The sequence below is a fragment of the Narcine bancroftii genome, chromosome 9 (assembly GCF_036971445.1).
Source record: "Narcine bancroftii isolate sNarBan1 chromosome 9, sNarBan1.hap1, whole genome shotgun sequence".
Lineage (NCBI taxonomy): Eukaryota > Metazoa > Chordata > Chondrichthyes > Torpediniformes > Narcinidae > Narcine > Narcine bancroftii.
Genome location: NC_091477.1, coordinates 118,957,551 through 118,976,788, shown reverse-complemented (window position 1 = coordinate 118,976,788; position 19,238 = coordinate 118,957,551). Strand labels below are relative to the sequence as shown.

Here is a 19,238-nt window from a genome sequence, read left to right as displayed (position 1 = left end):
AAAGATCAGGAGTCCCAGAACAGATGCATGCAGGACTCCACTATTCACTGACCTCCAGGCAGAATTCATTCCATCTACTGCTACCCTCTGCTTCCAGCAGGCAATCCAATCTCGGATATGAGCAGGGTAAAGGAGTTAAACAAGATGGTAGGGTCAAGGGCAATGCACAAACATGCTGGAGAAATTCAGCAGGTCACGCAGCGTGCACAGAAAGTACCTGTAAAGGGTTTCGGGGTCTGAGCACTTCATCAGATTCCCTTAGGAGATAATCATATATGAGAGAATAACCCTACACATTTGACAACAGAAAATAAGATGCTCCATGATCAAATGATGAATTCTATCTTTGATTTAAAAGAACTCCCATATCAGAAGGAATATGTGATTACAGACACAATGATAATTAAAAGATTTATAACAAACATGTACATCAAACTGCAAGAGAAAGAGAACGATGAAATAAGCTGTAAACCCAAACAAAAGTGGGAACAAGATCTAAACATAAAGATAAAAAATGAAACATGGGAAAAGTTATGCTCTGGAACTATGAGAAATACAATAAACACGAGGTTACGCACGATACAATATAATTGGTTACACAGGCTATATATCACGCCCCAAAAGTTAGATGAATGGGACCCAACAGTATCAGACAGATGTTTTCGCTGTAAGAAGGAAACGGGAACAACAGTACGTGCAATTTGGACATGTGAGAAAGTGGAAAAGTTTTGGGAAGATCTAAATCAGGTATTAAATAAAATCACAAAAAGCAACATCCCAAAAAATCCAGAGATCTTTCTTCTAAGTAATATAAGAAGTAAAGAATTAGGCCTCGAACTGGATGAAGCACAAAAAAGATTTATTATGGTAGCCTTAGCTGTAGCAAAAAAATGTATAATGTCAACTTGGAAATCAGAAGAGAGCCTGAGAATACAGCAATGGTACATGGAAATTAATAAATGTATTCCATTGGAAAAAATAACATATAATTTAAGAAATAACGTCACAGTATTCGAACAAATTTGGGAACCGTTCATGGAACGGAGAGGTCCTACCGCAGACCTCCACCCCCTAAAATGATAGAATGAGAAGAAGCCGAAATGAACTGACCAAGTGTGTAAAAGTAGATGATAAAATTTTCTTGTTTATTTTCATTGTGTGATGACATTGTGTAATGTGTTTATTGTATTGTATATGTTGAACGTTTAGTGGGTAGGGAGGGGGGTGGGAAGGAGGGATGGAAGGGATGGTGGAAAAAAGGGGAGAAAATGCCACTGTGTATATTCAAGAGGGAAATGTTTGTGTGTATTTTGATTGATATGGTTCATAGTGTGAAAAATAAAAAAAAATAAAAAAAAGAACTCCCATAGATGGGAAAGCACCAGTCCTAGAGGGACTGCAATACCAGATTGATGCATAGAGTGGATGGAGCAAGCTCCTATCCCAACTCCAAGGTCCAAAAATCACTTTAATACATGGTCCCTCTAGTAAAGGACATACCAGATATCAAACTGATAAGAACAGAGACTATGCATGATCTTACCCAAAAAGGCCAAGAAGCAATTCTCTCAACTACCATTGCATTTTAGATCTTGCTTGTCCTCTCCCTTTTAAGTCAGGACGAGACCTTGTAAAGACCGACGCCCATTTCCTCTTTTACACTTTGCAACAGTTTTGATTTGACTTCCAGTTCAAGATAGCAAGTGTTGCATTTTTCTCTATTTCAGTGCAATATCATTTTGGTCGAGTAAAATGGTCTGGATTGCATCAATCAGATGGGAGAGGGCGGAGCTGCTCGCAGGAGCTTCACTGTCGAAGGCTCAGTTGCAGAGGGTATCAGAAGGCAGATGGTGGTTTGTTTGCCCTTGTTCTGTGTCCACCACTTTTTCTTTTAATGGGCTAACGTTTTATTTTGTATCTCCTATGTAGTGACTACTGTCCATGAAAAGGCTGCTCAGAGGCTAGGTAGGTTCTTTTCTGTGACACTTTGGAACAAATTCATAACACCATCCAGATGCTGTTTATTGTTGAACACAAAAGGACTTGTAACATGACATGGTGGTTCTACGAAACGTGATAACGACTGCGGTAATGTCAATGGCAAAGTGGTAATGGTCAACGGCCCTACTCACCCTCCCCGTCTCTATCCTGCCATACCAGCCAATGTGGGCTAATGACTTTCAAATCCTGTGAAACCCCCACCCATGCGCCACAACCAAAGTGAATAGTGTGTGCACACAGAAAGAAACAGATTGCGCGTAGCCTCCGGACCCCGCCAACGCCCGCAGCCAAACCAACAACAATAAACAACACACCTTTGGTTCCTACATCACTGGTCCCTAAATACAATGTCTCAAATAAAAATTACGCAATTATAAATAACAATCAAACACCGTACATTCCAATATTATGATAATCTTCTTTCTTCATTTTTCATAAAGCCAGAGGTTACTACCACATAGTCCTGAAAAAGAGTGATCTTTCCCTTCACTCTGGACTGGTTAAGTCTGTAGTCTGTGTAGTGGACAAGGGGCAAGGTCCAAAAAGCAACAAAATTAAGTCAGTTTTGGACGTCAAAGTTCCTCTGTCTCCTGTAGAAGGAAGACTTTGTTGATGGGTCTGTTCAGAAAGCTGGCTTTGGTCTTGATCCGAACATTTCCTTTTTTGTTCAGAACAGTCTCAACAATTTTTCCAGTTAGCCAGGAGTTTCAAGGCACTGATGATCAAAATGTCTCCTAGTATGAAGTTGCATCTGATGTTAGACCATTTCTGTCATTCCTGCAGTTGGGGAGATATTCTTCAATCCATCCCCAGAACAAGTCCGACATATACTGAACTTGCCTTGATCTGTGATGAGCATATGTGTCTTCCTTTTGAAACTGCGTCGATGGGATAATCTTAAGGAGCAGTTTGAGGTAAGTGCGTCAAGATCATTTGGATTTGTAGAATCCTTGGTGATTGAATGACTGTTGAGGATAGCCTCAGGATCATGTAAAACTGTGTGGAGGTCCTCCTCGTCAAGACTTTGCACCTTTAAGGTGGAATTGAGAACCAGTTAATCTTTCCCATACACTTCCATGGTGTGATCCATTGATTCCTTTCTGGAGCAGAGAATTACAGATTTGACCCTGATTCCAAGTTCCTTCCTCAATTCACGTTTAGCTGCTGCAAAATTGGTGCCATTGTTAGATCATAAATCTTTTGCTTGACCACGTCTGGCTGTAAAACGCCAAAGGGCATTGATGATGCCACTTCGATGTGAGTTGCTCTTACAGCCAAACACATGAAAATAACACCATAGCACTTCACAACACTCCTTCCATGCTTCACTCCAAAGGGTCCAAAATAATCAACTCCAACAACTGTGAAGGGAGGTTCATCGGGAGAGACTCTGTCCAGGGGCAAATCTGCCATCTGCTGTAGTCCAAGCGTACCATTTATATGCTGACTAGCAACACATCGCGACACAATTTTTCTGAATGATGCAGTGGCACCTGGAATCCAATATTTTTGGCGTAGTCTGGATAACATATGGTTGCGACCACAATGACCCACCTCTTCGTGAACTTGACGAAGAATTAGATCAGAAATGTGAAAACCTTTGGCCAGTTTCACAGGCCAAAACACACATACGGCTGCTATTCATTGGCTACAGCTCGGCCTTCACCACTATCATTCCCTCAGTCCTCATCAGGTAGCTACAAACTCTAGGCCTCATTCCCCCCCCCCGCAACTAGATCTTTGACCTTCTCATTGGAAGATCACAGTCAGTACGAATTGGAAACAATGTCTCCTCCTCATTGATTATCAAGTCTGGCCCCTGAATTCAGTGAAGTTCCATGAAATGTCACTCCACAGTCAAATACCACTCAGTTTTTTTCTTTTGTGGATGCAAAACCCCATGGTGTGGTAAATACCATTTTCTGCCATCACTATATTCCAAGACACCATCTGGCACTTCCTCTGTAAAACCTTTTGATATCACATCAGACATGAAGTTGTAGTCCGAATGAAAGGAAGAATCCCTCTTGAATCTTCTCTTTACATTCAGTGTGCGTTGCTCAGCGACGCTTCTATTGTCCGCCATGCGTATTTCTCTTTCTTTTAAAGGTAATCCAATGCCATAATGACCATCGACCAACTTGGCAGATTTTGAGATGCTTGTCTTCTCTTGAAGGTTCTTGGTCGTCACTGAGGTGCTCAGGCAAGTCAGTCCTGAACTGCTGTTCAAGTTTCACAACTGTTAATTCTTCTTCTGAATCATCCTTTCTTCCTCCTAATGGTCCATTAAGCGCCCAACCAAGGAGGGTTTTGACAGTGTACGGTTCATCTCACACACTCCATATTACATCCAGAGGTTCCAGAATCTTTGGTACATATGAGCCAATCATCAACTCTATCACAGAGCCGATTTAAGGTAGATGAACATTCCTCAGATGAGACCACTGATCGATAGCGTTTTGATCTGGGATGTTTCCTTTGTGCACAGAAATAATCTTCTGGGTGTATATGCCTGGGAGATCACAAAAATCACTGCTGTCCAGTCCAGTGACCTCTAAGCTTGAAACAATGCTGGTTTCAACGACCTTCCCTTGACCTATAGTTCTCAATAGAATCCTTGACCTTCTTCCCTGAAGATTAAGCTTATTCATTAGCCCCACTGTGCAAAATGATGCAGGGCTTCCTGGGTCAAGAAATGTATACGTACGCACTATTGCACTCCCCTTCCTGGCCTTGACTTGGACAGGCACTATTGAGAGTTTGCAGTTACCCCACTGGCGCCAGTAAGACCACTTGTCAGAACAGAGGCAACAGCACTGTTTTCGGCTGTTTCCTTTCTGCCTGGTCCTTTTCCATTTTTTTTCTTTCTTCACAAGTTCCCAAGTTAAAGGAGCAGAAGCAGGCCTTTAGGCCCATCGATTCTGTTCTGTGACTCAACACTAAGCTGAATTACGGATACACAGTGTTCTGGGATGCTTTAAACTGCATATGTTGCAACTGAGTGGCTTCCTGCAGTTTTTGCTGACGTGCCCTTTACACAGACGGCCAAAACATACTAGCGATTTTTCTCCCGTCATGCCTTCTTTTCCAACCTTGGACACATTTCCAAAGCATGTCCCCCTCCACAGAACAAACAGCTCCTCTCGGCAGGCAAACACTCACTTTACTAAGTTCCTTTATCATTTTCCTTATCTGCAACTGTCACAGAGGTGGCAAAGATGCTTCCTTCTATTCTTGGACGAGGCTGTGACTTGGACCTCCTTACATTTTTCCTCACTGTTGGAGCGTCTTTGATATCTCCAAATAACGGATCTGTTGCAATCCTCACTTGCCCCTCAAGGAAATCCACCATATCCTTAAAGGCAGCTCTTTGAATGTGTTTTGCCTGGAACTTACAGGCCATAGTTCTCCATATATCCCAGCCAGTCGGGCAACTTGCTAATGCTTATTAGCAGGCATGTCAAGCTCATGCATGTATTGATATCTTCCATGAATTGCCACATCCTCTTTGAAAGAGGGTGTATGCTTGTGGAGCCTTTGTGTCATCCGATTTTATTGTGTCGACTGGTTTTATTGACAACCAGGAAAGAGCCTCTTCCATATAAGCTGTAGAAATTTTATGCTCATTGCCAAAATATTCCTGCAGTAAAGACTTGGCCTTCCTGAATCCTCTGTCCGAGGCCTTATGTAGGTAACACTTTACAAGTTCCCTTGGCTGTCCTCTTGTGCACTGTTCCAGATAATGGAGACAATCTCTGGGGTTTTTGTTCTTGCTTTCAATACGGTGTTCCAAGGATTTAACGGACACTTGGTACTGAAGTGGGACACCGTCAAATATTTGAATCTCCCTCTTGGGCGTGGAAGAGAGCCGCTGTAGCTGGATTAATAACGCGGTGATTTCCCTTTGCCTTTCCATGCCTGGGAATACGTTGCTCTGTCCACCATTGCTTGTAGCAGGTAATGTCACTGGAGATGTCACATGTGCACCTAGATTTCTGATTCTTGACTGAGGTGTCCAGGGAGCAGTGGTGAGAGATTGGATTTGAGCTACGGTTGCTATTATTGGTGTTTGTGGAGTGGTAATTTGGGAGGATTTGTCCATGTCGTGTAACTGTGGTACAAAAGGATTTGCCTTAACATTTAAGTGTTTTTTTTTTGTCCTGTTGTCCTTTCTCAAATTATGACTCCTTATCATCAGACACTTCAGATAAATTACTTTGAACACCGGATCCTTCTGAGGTTCCTAGTACCTTCACCTTGGCTCTCGTTTGCTTCGACCTCCAGCTGCCCAGCTGTTCTCCCAGGGCATATTTATCCTCAAGCAATTTATGTTGTACAACAACAGCAGCCACTTCAGCCTTTATACATGCACTGGAAACTCTGGAGCTTGATCCAGAAGAACTTTGTTTGCTTTTCCCACCTCCAACATTTGACACACTGTCAAATGTCTAAGTGTATTTCATCCTACATGTCAGATATTGCCTTAAAAATTGACTCTATCTCCAGTTTGCAGTGCACAACCTTTGCATTTTCATGCTCTTTTTGTGACGCACCTTCAGCCATTTCAAAGTTGCTGACTTTAAATTCAGTCGATGACTTCTGCGGTGGTTTTACATCCTTTTCATTGCCGCCATCCGAAGTCACCTCTCCTTCCATTGCCTGGCACAGCCTCGCAATGGGAACGCTTTTTGACACCACTTCCGCTGCCTCAGTTCTGATTTGAGATCAACGACCCGCAAGTCTGTGATACCTTGCTCCTCAGCGGCGGTGGCCATTTTACACGTCTCCCCCTAACCGTCCGCTGAGCTCGAGCGCCAAGCACGCACAACACAAGCCCAAGATAAACAGTCCCCAAAGGACAAGTGGCAGCAACTCCAAACCGTGTTCAAACTTGCAACAAACTCACAGAAGGAAGATTACAGCTTCCGACGGCTGTGATGTGCTGCTGTGAAAGAGTGGATTTCCTCTGCGGCCGCAGTCAATAATTTCGCTATGATTCTCGGAAAATGACTCGACCAACCTGCATTTGGACATTCTGTTCCAGGGCTAGAAGCCCTGGACCCTTCTGTGTCCGTTGCTCAGACCAATGGAGGTGGATTTCAGTCAGCACCCTGAGCTGGGCATTTCCAACATGGCCACCATATTGTTTTCAGTACTGCTCCAAACCAAAGAGGGGAAAGAGTCCAAATGTTCCAACAATCCAAAACTCAGAGATTCAAGGGGTCCATGCGGGTCTGACGAAGATGCGGACATTTTCTGTTGTCTAAAATATAGTGAAAAGGCCACTCAGAGGCTAAGAAGATTCTTTACTGCTCTGTGATTAGTAAGGGGTTGCTTAAGGTGGTATGGGGTGGAAAGAAAAAGTTTGAAAGCCACTGTTTTAATCGTCCCTCATTGACTCGTTATGTGCACGGTTTCATAACTCCAAAGGAAATGGGCCAATGACCATTTTTCTCAAGCAAAATATTTCAGTATCAATTGGGTCCAGAGCAGTGATTCTCAACCTTCCCTTCCCACTCACATCCCACCTTAAGCAATCCCTTACTAATCACAGAGCACTGATGGCATAGGGATGACTTAAAGTGGGATGTGAGTGGAAAGAAAAAGGTTGAGAACCACTGATCTACACCCATGACTGCATGGCTAGGTACAATTCAATTCACAATTCACACCACGGTCATCGGTAGAATCACAGACAGCAATGAGGAAGTGTACAGGAGGGAGATAGATCTGCTCATTAAGTGGTGTCACAGCAACAATGTTGTGTTCAACGTGGACATCAGGAGGGAAAACCAGGAGAATGTGGACTAGTCCACATCAAGGGGACAGCAGTGGAGAGGGTAGAAAACGTCACAGTCCTGGGTGTCAGCATCTCTGGGGCCTCTATGTCGAGGCAATGGGGAAGAAGGCACACCTGCACCTATGTTTTCTTAGGAGTTTGAGGAGATTTGGGACGTCACCAAAGACTCTTGCAAATTTCCACAGGTGAATTGTGGAGAGCATGGATAGCCAGTGCCATCATGGGCTTCAGTCTTCACTCCATCGAGGACATCTACAAGAGGCAGTGCCTTAAGAAAGCAGCCTCTATCCTCAAGGACCCCCACCACCCAGGCCATGCCCTCTTCTCACTGCTACCATCGGGAAGGAGGTACAAGAGCCTGAAGACGAACACCCAGCGGCACAAGGACAGCTTCTTCCCCTCCATCATCAAATTGCTGAATAGACAATGAACCACGGACAATATCTCACCTTTTCTCTTTTTTGTACTAATTATTGTCATTATTTTAAATTTTTTAATTTAAGGAATTGTAGTTTACAACAATTTTGCACCTGTAATGCTCAATACTGCTGCAAAACAGCAGATTCCATGACACTAAAACCTGATTCTATTTCTGACAACTTCCCCTGACTATGTGCTCCAAGCAACTTCCACCATCTGTGGAAATAATTTGCCTCCTAGTTCCTCTTTCAACTTCTCCCACTCTTTACCTTAAACCTATGCCATCTAGTACACCCTACAAAATGAGTTTGACTACCCTATCAATGCTTCTCATGATTTATAAACTACTGTCTGGTTGCCCTTCAGCCCCTCTAATGCTCCAAGTTTGTCCAATCCGGCCAACATCCCGTGAACCTTTACTGACTCCCTCCAAAGCCTGCACGTCCTTCCCATAATCCGACGGAATCTTGTCCAGAAGAAACATGATAACCCTGCGCTCATTCCTGACTTGAAGGCACAAGAGAGCCTTGCCAAGGACAGTGCCTGCCCCACGCTAACGTCAGCTATTCCTTTTCTCCCATCGATGCACTCGACCCGCTGAGTTCCTCCTGCAGGCTGGGCTTGGTCTCAGATTCCCGTGCCCCACTGTGCCAAATGCTTAACCTCCTGTCTTTTAAATTTCAAATTAAATTTAAATTTATCAGGCCCTTCCGGCCCACAAGCCCCCGCTACCCCCCAATTAACCTACAACTCCTGTATGTTTTGAAGGGTGATGGGGAAACTGCAGCACTCAGAGATGGGGAGAACATGCAAACTCATTGACGACAGCACCAGATTCGAACCCAGGTCCCTGGCGCTGTAACCGCGCCACCTCTTCTCAAAGGAAAGTCTGCACCTGCTGGTCCCTCTCTGGTACCGTGGCTCCAATCTCACAGCCCCAGAGTTGGGGGTTCAATCCTGGCCCCACACTTCTGTCCTCTTTCCTCTTGCCTCTCCATTCACAGACCCTCTACCCTTCCCCTTTGCTTGCTGATGTGCACTCCCGCCTTTATCCACCTATTACCTCCTGCTTTTAGGCCTGTGCTCCTCCCTCCCGCCTCTTTCTTCTGACATCTTGCTCATACCTTGATGAAGGGCTCAAGCCAGAACGCTGGTTCCTTATCTTTATCTTTTGATATTTAAAGTACACCGTTTGACCTGCTGAGTTCCTCCAGCTTTGCGTTTTTACTTCAATCCTGGCCCTGGCTTCTGTCCGTGATCACCGGGTACTCTGCTTTCCTCCCACATTCCAAAAACGCAGGGTTTGGCCACTGTAAATCACTCCTGGAATGGTAGAATCTGGGGTGGTAGATGGGAATGAGGGGAGAATATCATGCAATATTTAGTAAAGTTAATGAGCACAAAGTACTAAAGGGTTTGTGACCATGCTGCACCTCTCCATGACATCTCGCTAAGATTGTAATCCAATCTTATATGGGCGTGGAGAGGAACAAGTTCATATGTGGATTAAGATCAACGCCAACAAGGCAGCCACTGGGGCTGGATAGCTGGAGTTTCAGGAGTGGCTGTGGAACTCTCTTCCCTGGAGCCCAGGAGGTCGAGCAGTGCACTGAGAGGGCTAGAAACAAATCTTTTTGTTTAAGATGGAGTTGTAACCCTGTACACGCGTGTAATAGTTGAATTTTGTGGACCAATTTTTAGTGTAAAATTTAAGAGGTCGACTATTACACGCATACTACTTTTGTCGTTCTGGCAGTCGGGAAGCTCGAATGGGCGGCCGTGCATCCGAGACCGGGTAGTATCCGCGTTCAGGGCTTATCGGGGGCTCGGATGGGCCAGTGGGCAACCAAGTCGCGGGTTCGTGGTCGGACGGTTGAGGTGTCGGATGCTCCGGGAGTGGGGTGGGGGGGGGGTTGTGGGTGCGTCCTAGGCCTAGCCGAGAACCCGCAGTCGTGGCGTCGGGAGTACGCATGGGTGGGCAGCCTGGGCCTGGGGGAGACATGATGGTCGAGGCATCAGGACCTCTGGTGGGTGGGCAGCCGGGGCCGAAAATAGAGAGGCCAACCTTTACACCATATCGACTCTTACATGTGAATTAATGTAGTTCACATCCCTCAAGATGAGAAGGCATGTAACAGGGAAAAGAAACAAGACAAAGTCTTGAAACAAGTTATTACACGCAAAAGAGAAGGAGGGAAAGGGAAAGAGAGAGAAAGACAGCTAGGGAAAATGAGGTGTAGGTATAGGGGAAGGGGAAAGGAGGCAGGGGGATTCTATGTAAAACCTGAGAAGTTGATTTTGGAAGGTACCCAGACTGAAGATGAGGTGTTGTTTCTCCAATTTGTGGGTGGTCTCAGTCTGGCAGTGCATTAGATCAAGGACAGACATGTTGGCAAGGGAATGGGGAGGGTAATTGAAGTAGGTGGCCTCAGGGAGATCCCAGTAACAATGTATCACTACCCACTTAGGCATGTAGTGGATTATTTTCACGTTGTTAAATTTATAGGTACAGCTCTTCCGGCCCATGAGCCCGCACCGCCAATTACACAAGTTTGCAGGCTTTTCCCTGGGGTAGGGGAAAAGCCTATATAACGGGGACTTGAGGGGTTGTGAATATTGATTTACCTATCCTTCTCTCTGTTTTCTAGTGGAGACATGTTCATTTATATCATCGACATTGGTATATTTTAATGAATCTGTGTGGGGGCAGCAAGTTACACTGCAGGCCGCACGGTTATTGTAGCAATGCTGTGATAGTTTGAATCTGGCGCTGACTCTAAGGAGTTTGCATGTTCTCCCAGTGTCTGTGTTGGTTTCCTCTGGGCGCTCTGTGTTATTCCCACCCTTCCAAAATGTACAGGGGTTTGTGAGTTAATTGGGTGGTGCGGGCTTGTGGGCCGAAAGAGCTGTACCTATAAATTTAACAATGTGAAAATGATCCACTACATGCCTAAATGGGTAGTGATACATCGTTACCTTTTCCCTCCGTCTCTGTCTCCCCATCCTCCCCACCCCCCTCTCTCTCCCCCCCTTTCCCTCTGTCTCCTTTCCTCCAGTTCTGCATTCACAGAGCCACCCCCTCCTCCAGTCAATTCTCACCTGTCCCCCTATCCAGGTCCAATTAACACCTTTCGTCTGTGGCTGTCCTCTCCCTGCTCTTTCTTCCCACCTCCCCCAGCCTTTTAATTGAGACGCCTGCCAGCTTTTCACCAGTACCTTGTCATGGACACTGTGAGACCGGCTGAGTCCTCCAGCATTTCTGTGTTTTTACTACAATTATGGCGTCTGCAGACTTTCCTGCTTCACTTGAGGAATGCTTTTTTTTTGCTGTAAAACTTCTTAGAATACAGGCCGCATTTTTGCAAGTGACTATTCAGTCTCAGTTAATCACATCTTTTGAAAATGAAGAAGAAAATCTTGCGGTGAGACTTCTGTAGTGGAACATCCCATGGAACACAGAAATGAATGGTTTCCTTTGTGGCCGCATCTTCAAAGCTCAGTGGCTCCAGGACATCCAGACAACATTTGATGTGGTCATTTATAAGATGCACAATATAGCCCTTCTCTGTCCTATCATCCTACAGTGAATGCCTCCTGATTGGCATTAGTTGGATGGGACTTTCTGTTGGCAGGACTCACAGTGAGCAACCTCCCGCATTTTTTGTAGTGGCAGGTGAAGTTGAGTAGGTTACTGGAGGGATCTGTGCTGAGGCCCGGTTGTGCAACAGGTCGGACAGGAACTGCTCCGAACAAAGGATAATCCATCCGCTTGCACTTGGAGGGTTATCTGGCCAGGCAGGTCGAAAGTCATTTCCCCACATTCAATCAAGGCTAGCCTGCCCATGGTTAGGCGAACAGCTTGCTCACGGCTCCTTTGAATGTACACACACCTCGCCACTGGCAGACCTAAACCAGCTGCAACATGTGGGGCAGCTCTTTCTCTTTCTCCCCCAAGAATGAATCCCAGCTCCACTCTGGGGTGCGAGCGTGGCCTATGCTGGAGAGTCAATGGTCATTTTTTTCATAATTTAAATTTTTTAAAATTTTGCCATTTTTGCCCATGTCATCTAATTACACCCAATTAACCTACACCTGTGGTACGTTTTGATGGTGGGAGGAAACCAGAGAATCTGGAAGAAACCCACGCGAGCACGGGGAGAATGTATTAACTCCTTACAGACAGTGCGAGAGTCGAATCCCGGTCCCAATCGCTAGTGCTGTGACGGCATTGTGCTGACCTCGACGTTAATCATGTGTGCCAGTGCAGGGTGGGGGCTGCAGTTGGTGCATGCTGTAGGACTGTTGAAATTGATCTTTATTGTAACCTTTTCGAAATCCATTCTTCCGTGAGTTGAACTTGTGCAATTAGATGGCAATAAACTTGACGACTTCAATTGAATGTTTGGTGCTTTGCCTGCTGGTTACTGAGGGGTGGCGGATGTTGTGTTATACTGTCTTTTTACACTTTCTCTGGGTATCACAGACTGTAGCATCTCTTGGTTGTTTAGTTGCCCATTGTGTGTGTGAACTGTATGCGATATGTGTGTGTACTGTAGGCAATGTGTGTGTGTTTGTGTGAGTGTGTGTATGGTTGTGTGTTTGTGAGTGTGTGTGTGTGTATAAGTGTGTGTGGGTACATGTGTGTTGGTGTGTGTGGGTACATGTGTGTGTATTTGTGTGAGTGTCTATCAGTGTATGTGTACTGTATACAATGTGTGTTTGCTTGTGCAAGTGTGTTTGTACATGTGAGTGTGTGTGTTGGAGTATGAGGGTGCGTGTGTGTGTGTGTGTTTTTGTGTGTGTGTCAGTGTGTGGGTGTGTGTGTTTTTGTGTGTCTGTATCAGTGTGTGGGTGTGTGTGTTTTTGTGTGTGTGTGTGTGTGTGTGTGTATGGGTGTGTGTATGGGGGTGTGTATGGGGGTGTGTATGGGGTGTGTGTGTGAGTGTGTGTTTTTGTGTGTGTATCAGTGTGTGGGTATGTGTGTTTTGTGTGTGTGTGTGTGTGTGTATGGGTGTGTGTATGGGTGTGTGTATGGGGGTGTGTATGGGGGTGTGTATGGGGTGTGTGTGTGAGTGTGTGTTTTTGTGTGAGTGTATCAGTGTCTGGGTGTGTGAGTTTTGTGTGTGTGTGTGTGTGTGTGTATGGGGGTGTGTATGGGGGTGTGTATGGGGGTGTGTATGGGGGTGTGTATGGGGGTGTGTATGGGGGTGTGTATGGGGGTGTGTGTATATGGGTGTGGGTGTGAGTGACTGTGCATTCATACTCTTTTTTATAAGTAGGCTGCTCTCAGACTAATTTCTTCTCGAACCTGCTAAACTTGTTTCCTCACATCATAAGCGCCAGATATTCACAATGTAAATCAATGATGTGGGGCAAGAACGGACAGTTCCAGTCTGCAAGTGACACTCCTTTAGCACTGTGAGTTGTGAGGAGGATAGGATGACACTTCAAGGTGACCACGACAAGCTGAGGGAATTGTTGCAGCACAATGCGGATGAATATCAAGTTCTCCACCTGGAAGGAAAATCATAAACGTAGAGTATATTTAAATGGTGGTCGTTCGGGAAAGGGAAGGAACTGGGGGTCCTTGAACATGAACCATAGGCAAACAGGAAGTCTGTAGAGGCTGGAAAATTGGAGCCAAACTTCAAGTGCTGCAGGAACTCAGTGGGTCACGATTGAATGGCGGGGCTGATTTAATGGGCTGAATGGCCTGTTTCTGCTCTTCAGTCTTTTGGATCAGGTGTGGATAGTCAACATTTTGGGCCAGATCCCTTTATTAAGCACAGCAGGTCTTCTTTGGCTTGGCTTCGCGGACGAAGATTTATGGAGGGGGTAAAAAGTCCACGTCAGCTGCAGGCTCGTTTGTGGCTGACCAGTCCGATGCGGGACAGGCAGACACGATTGCAGCGGTTGCAAGGGAAAATTGGTTGGTTGGGGTTGGGTGTTGGGTTTTTCCTCCTTTGTTGAGTAATAAAAACGGGCAGGGTGTAGTGTTCCTGGAAGTCAGAGTTCAGGGTAAGGCGTTGCTGCGACAAAGTGCAGGGGATAGACAAAAGTACAGGGGCTCCATCTTTTACTCGTGAAAGGTCCATTCAAAAGTCTAGTAACCACAGGAACAAAAGTGTTAACTGTTTCTCTCTTTCCTCCAAAGCTACCTGGTCTGATAAAGTGATCCTGGTATTTTGTGTTTTATTTCAGATTTCCGGCAGTGTTATTATTATTTTGTTTGCTTTTCTTGTTCTCCGGGCCAACCACTCTTGCCCAATTGCCACCACTGTGGCCCCCTTGTGGATCCCCCAAAAGCCTCCCCCTTAAGTTGTTTGAGGGGCTTCCCCTCCGGTCGCAGCCAGGACTCCAGGCCACCCACTCTTTAGTTGGCTTTTTCTGTACTTCTCTCCTAGCTGGAAAACATTTGATGATTTCAGTCTGTGTCCCTCCCCTTTAATGTGATGCAGCCCCCTTTGAGAATGGCTGTTCAACAGCAACGAGGAATTTACAGACAGTGCATCAGAGAGGTCATTTCCCCCGAGAAGGTTCACGAGAATGTTGACAGGATTTCAAGGTTTGAGTTACAGGGAAAGGTTGTGCAGACTGGGGCTTTTTCCTCTGGAGCGTAGAAGATTGAGAGGGGACTTGATAGAGGTGTTTAAGATTTTAAAAGGGACAGACAGAGTAAATGTGGATAGGTTTTTTCAATTAAGAAAGGGGGAGATTCAAACTAGAGGGCATGGTTTAAGATTGAAGGGGGAAAATTATAAAGGGAACATGAGGGGAAATTTCTTTACGCAGAGGGTGGTGGGGATGTGGAATGAGCTTCCGGCAGACGTGGTTGAGGCGGGATCATTGGTTACATTTAAGGAAAGACTGGATGGTTACATGGAGAGGAGAGGACTGGAGGGGTATGGACCGGGTGCTGGTCAGTGGGACTAGGAGGGTGGGAATTTGTTACAGCATGGACTAGTAGGGCCGAACTGGCCTGTTCTGTGCTGTAAGTGGTTATATGGTGATATGGTTATTATCAGCTGCAACAACAGTTCCTTTGAGGATCTCGAGCTCTGGCTCACACGATTCAATGCTGTACTTACAAACAAGCACCCCTGTGTCTGCTTTTGTCCCACTACTGTGAAAAGATTTAACTTGTCCAAGAATAAGTCCTTACAAAATCAAGCTATTTGTCTTCCTGGACTGATGCTGGGATGGCTTCAAGTATTTACTGCCAATCTAAAGGAGCAGGGGGAGAGGGTAAAATGCTCTATTTGTTTTCCTCTCTCAAACTTGATCGCATTGGGGCAAATGGATAGTTACTTTAAAGGTACTTGTCACATAATAATATATTAAAAATGTAATATACATGATATTTGCTTCAACTTTTTCCTGCTTAAGGCAACATATAGTCACCGTGAGTATTGCCCAGTGCCCCAAACAATAGGACAAAGAGAAGCAAAAGAGAGTCCCTTCAAAGTCACTGAGTTTCCGTCGACTCACCTCCAGCGCTCCCGCAGCCTTTGTAGCCTCACAAACCATCAGCACCCCAAACTCCGGGTCCACACTTCTGATATAATCTGCAGACCATCAGAGCCCTGTCAAATCCTGATTCTGATACCTGGTTCCCTTGAAACTGCCTGCGCCGAGTTGAATGCAAATTCATCGTGCTTGCCAGTGTGGTGATTTCAATTTGGACTGCGGGTAGGGTCAAACATCCAGCTCGCCATGAGTCCAGGACATGAGGATTAACTCACCTTGACAGTGGTTCAAGCAAATCCAGGGACAACTTGAAGGAACTTTCCAAAAAATGTTGATCTGGTGTTCATTCATGTCGATGTTTCTGCTGAATAATTGTGAAAGTTGGGGATGAGGGAGAGCAGCAAAGAATGGGTTAATTTTGATTGTCAGAATGAAAGGTTCACTTAAAAATACATTAAAAATGTAATATGCATATCACATTGTCTGTCGAGAGGCAAACCAAGAGTCGCCATGAGTATTGCCCGATGCCTCTCACACTAGGAGAAAGAGAAGCAAATGAGAATCCCTTCAGAGACGCTGAGTGTCCGTGAATTCACCGCCAGCTCTCCCGCTGCCTCTGCAGCCACACGAACTCCTGTTCAAACCATCGGCAACCTGACCTCCAGATCCAAACCTCCAACATGATCAGCAAGCCTTCAGAGCCCGAGGCCCTTTGGGAGCCCTTCTTGCCCTCAGCACCGTCTCAAATCCCAGTTCCGATACCTGGTTCCCACCAGCCAGTATCCAGCAGCCTGCAGCCTGCATGAGTCCTTTGACCACAAGTGGCCAGCAGCCATGGATTGTGCTGGCCCGCTGCTGTGGTCATCCAGTAGGGTCGTCTCCTCTACTTCTCCTTCTCAATGGTGGGGGGGGGGGGGGGGGGAGGGGTGTTCTCCCCATTTCTGATGCCCTGATGTCTTACGTGGCAAGGTAAGCAAGGGTTTTCTTCTCTGGAATGATGAAGGATGAGAGGTGACTTCATAGAGGTAAAAAAGATTATATGGGGCTTACATTGGATGGACAGTGTGACAGAATATAGATATGTTTCTGGGAGATAAATTGGGGGAGGGTTTTTAGTGCAGGTCCATACAAACACTTTAAAACAGATCTTATTTAAAATACTGGAGCTCTGCTCATGCTAGACATATCGGCCACAAAACTTTGCAGAAGCTTTGGAGAGTGCCCAAGAGACTTCACTAATGGATTGTTGTTTACAATAAAGCAACAGATGAAAGAGCTTGTCGGAGATGAATTCTGTCAGGAGTGGAACTTGGCTGTTGTAAGAGGGTCATGTCGTTTTGCAAGCAGACAGAGTCAAACAAGTTTTCTCTCTGAGAGAGAGAGAGAGAGAGAGAGAGAGAGAGAGAGGAGGAGGACAGAATATAAATATGTTTCTGGGAGATTAATTGCAGTAGGGTTTTTAGTGAAGTCTCTTGGGCACTCTTCAAAGCTTCTGCAAAGGTTCTGAGGACAATATCTCTAATTAGCAGAGCTCCAGTATTTTAAATAAGATCTGTTATAAAGTGTTTGTATGGGACCTACACTAAAAACCCTGCCCCATTTTACCTCCCAGAAACATATCCATATTCTGCCACAATAGCTAGCATCTTTTTACAAGAGTGACAGTAGCAAATACTAGAGGACATTGCTTTAAGTTGAGGGGAAGGGAGTTTCAGAGTAGGACTTTACACGAGAGTGATGGGTGCCTGGAAGGCATTGCCAGGGTGATGGTGGAGGCTGGCCCAATAGGAACATTCTAAAGACTCTGAGATCACCACATGGATGTAATAGAGGGCTATGGGTGTGAGATAGGGAAGGACTAGAATGTTGTGGATAGGTTTACATCAGTTGGCACAACATTGTGTGCTGAAGGGCCTGTGCTGTGCTCTCATGTTTTATGATCGATGATCATTGAGATCCCCCAGCAGTTTTGTTTTCTTTTCTGTCCAGAGTCCTTTCCCTTCAACAACACTTGTTGGCAAGGTCAGGGCACCAATGAACCCGTTTTTGTGCCATATGACTCTATGACACTGGAGCACGTGCTAAAACCTCCAAGAATGCAGCCAATTCGAGTTAGTACCTGCAGGACTTAATCATAGCCCTAGGGTTCCTGTTGCCTTCCTGCACCATATGTGCATGACCTTGTCTTCCGGTGAAGTCAGTGCAAAGAGGGAGAGTCATTCATGGCCAACTTGTCTCCAGTCCCTGAAGAGCCTTAGTTCCCTAATGGCAGAAGCTTTTGGGTCACCAAGACACCATGTAAAAGTAGTTCAGCATTTAAAGGATCCCAGTGAAAGACATTCAGTACTCAGCATAAATTTGATTTAACTTTTGTCATGGATTCTACTTGTCAACCTTTTCCAAATCCATCCATTCATCCATTTCCCCTTTCTTTGTCTATCTCCTATATTTGCCTTCCACCTTGAGTCATTTCATATTCTTGTACTCCACCCTCTCACAATCCTTCTCTCCTCCTTTGAAGCATCCTTGACTATTCCAGGTTGTGATGGGAAGGTGTTAACCTGGAATGCAATCTCCTCCCAGGCTGAATGACCTTTCTCTCCAATTCTCCTGGTTGGCCACTGATATCAGCTTACAAATGGGTCGGGATGGATAGGGGAAGTATCAAAGATCCTGAGCTGGTTTTCCAAACACATATTTCCATCAGGTCACCATCTCAGTACAGAAACAGGCCACTGAAGTTGCACAAACCATTTAACACCGTTCTCATTTTATTAAGGATGTAGATGCTTTGGAGAGAGCGCAGAGGAGATTTACCAGATGTCTTACGAAGTAAAGTTGACAGAGCTAGGATTTTTCTCTTTCGAGCAACGAAGGATGAGAGGTGACTGAATAGAGGTATATCAGGTTATGAGAGGCAGAGATAGGGTAGACAGCCAACAACCTTTTCCTGGGAAAAGAGTAGGAAACACTAGAGGACATGTCTTTAAGATGAGTAGAGGAAAGCTTAGGGGAGATGTGTTTTTTCTTAAAGAGAGTGGTGGGGGATAGTAGTGGAGGCTGGAACAATAGGGACATTTAAAAGACTCTTCGATATGCACATGGATGGAAGAAAAATGGGTTATGGATGTGAAGGAGGTAAGAGTTAGATTGTGGTGGAGTAGGTTTACATAAGACGACGCAACATTGTGGGCTGAAGGGGCTGTACTATGCTGTATTGCTCCATGCTCTATTCTGCCCACACCCCAATTAGCTCCCCTCAGATTACAACACTCACCCACACACTGGGGGACAATTTACAGAGGCTGATTAACCTGTCGTGCTGCATACCTTTGGGAAGTGGACACACACGAAGGGAGCTCGCGTGATTGAGGGGAGAAACCCTGCGGCAACCAGGGTGGTGATTGAAGCCAGGTGACCTGCGATGTTGGAGCACCTCCAGTGCCACACTGTGTTACGAGCAATGGGGACTGACGGCTTTGGGGTTGGTGGGTGGGATAAGTAGTTCCTGTGAAACGATAGCCAGCCAAGCCTGTACGTACATGTTTCC

General features: G+C 45.5%; 1 long non-coding RNA gene and 1 other non-coding gene across 2 annotated transcripts; one reads left to right on the top strand and one right to left on the bottom strand.

Annotated features, from left to right (window-relative positions):
- Positions 1–1,371: 1,371 nt before the first annotated feature.
- On the bottom strand, positions 1,372–1,564 carry LOC138743739 (U2 spliceosomal RNA). Its single transcript, XR_011345045.1, has one exon. It is a non-coding gene; the product is annotated as a U2 spliceosomal RNA (small nuclear RNA).
- A 225-nt stretch (positions 1,565–1,789) lies between these two features.
- On the top strand, positions 1,790–10,112 carry LOC138743080 (uncharacterized). Its single transcript, XR_011344647.1, has 3 exons — positions 1,790–1,965; positions 2,785–2,915; positions 7,987–10,112. It is a non-coding gene; the product is annotated as an uncharacterized lncRNA (long non-coding RNA).
- Positions 10,113–19,238: the final 9,126 nt, after the last annotated feature.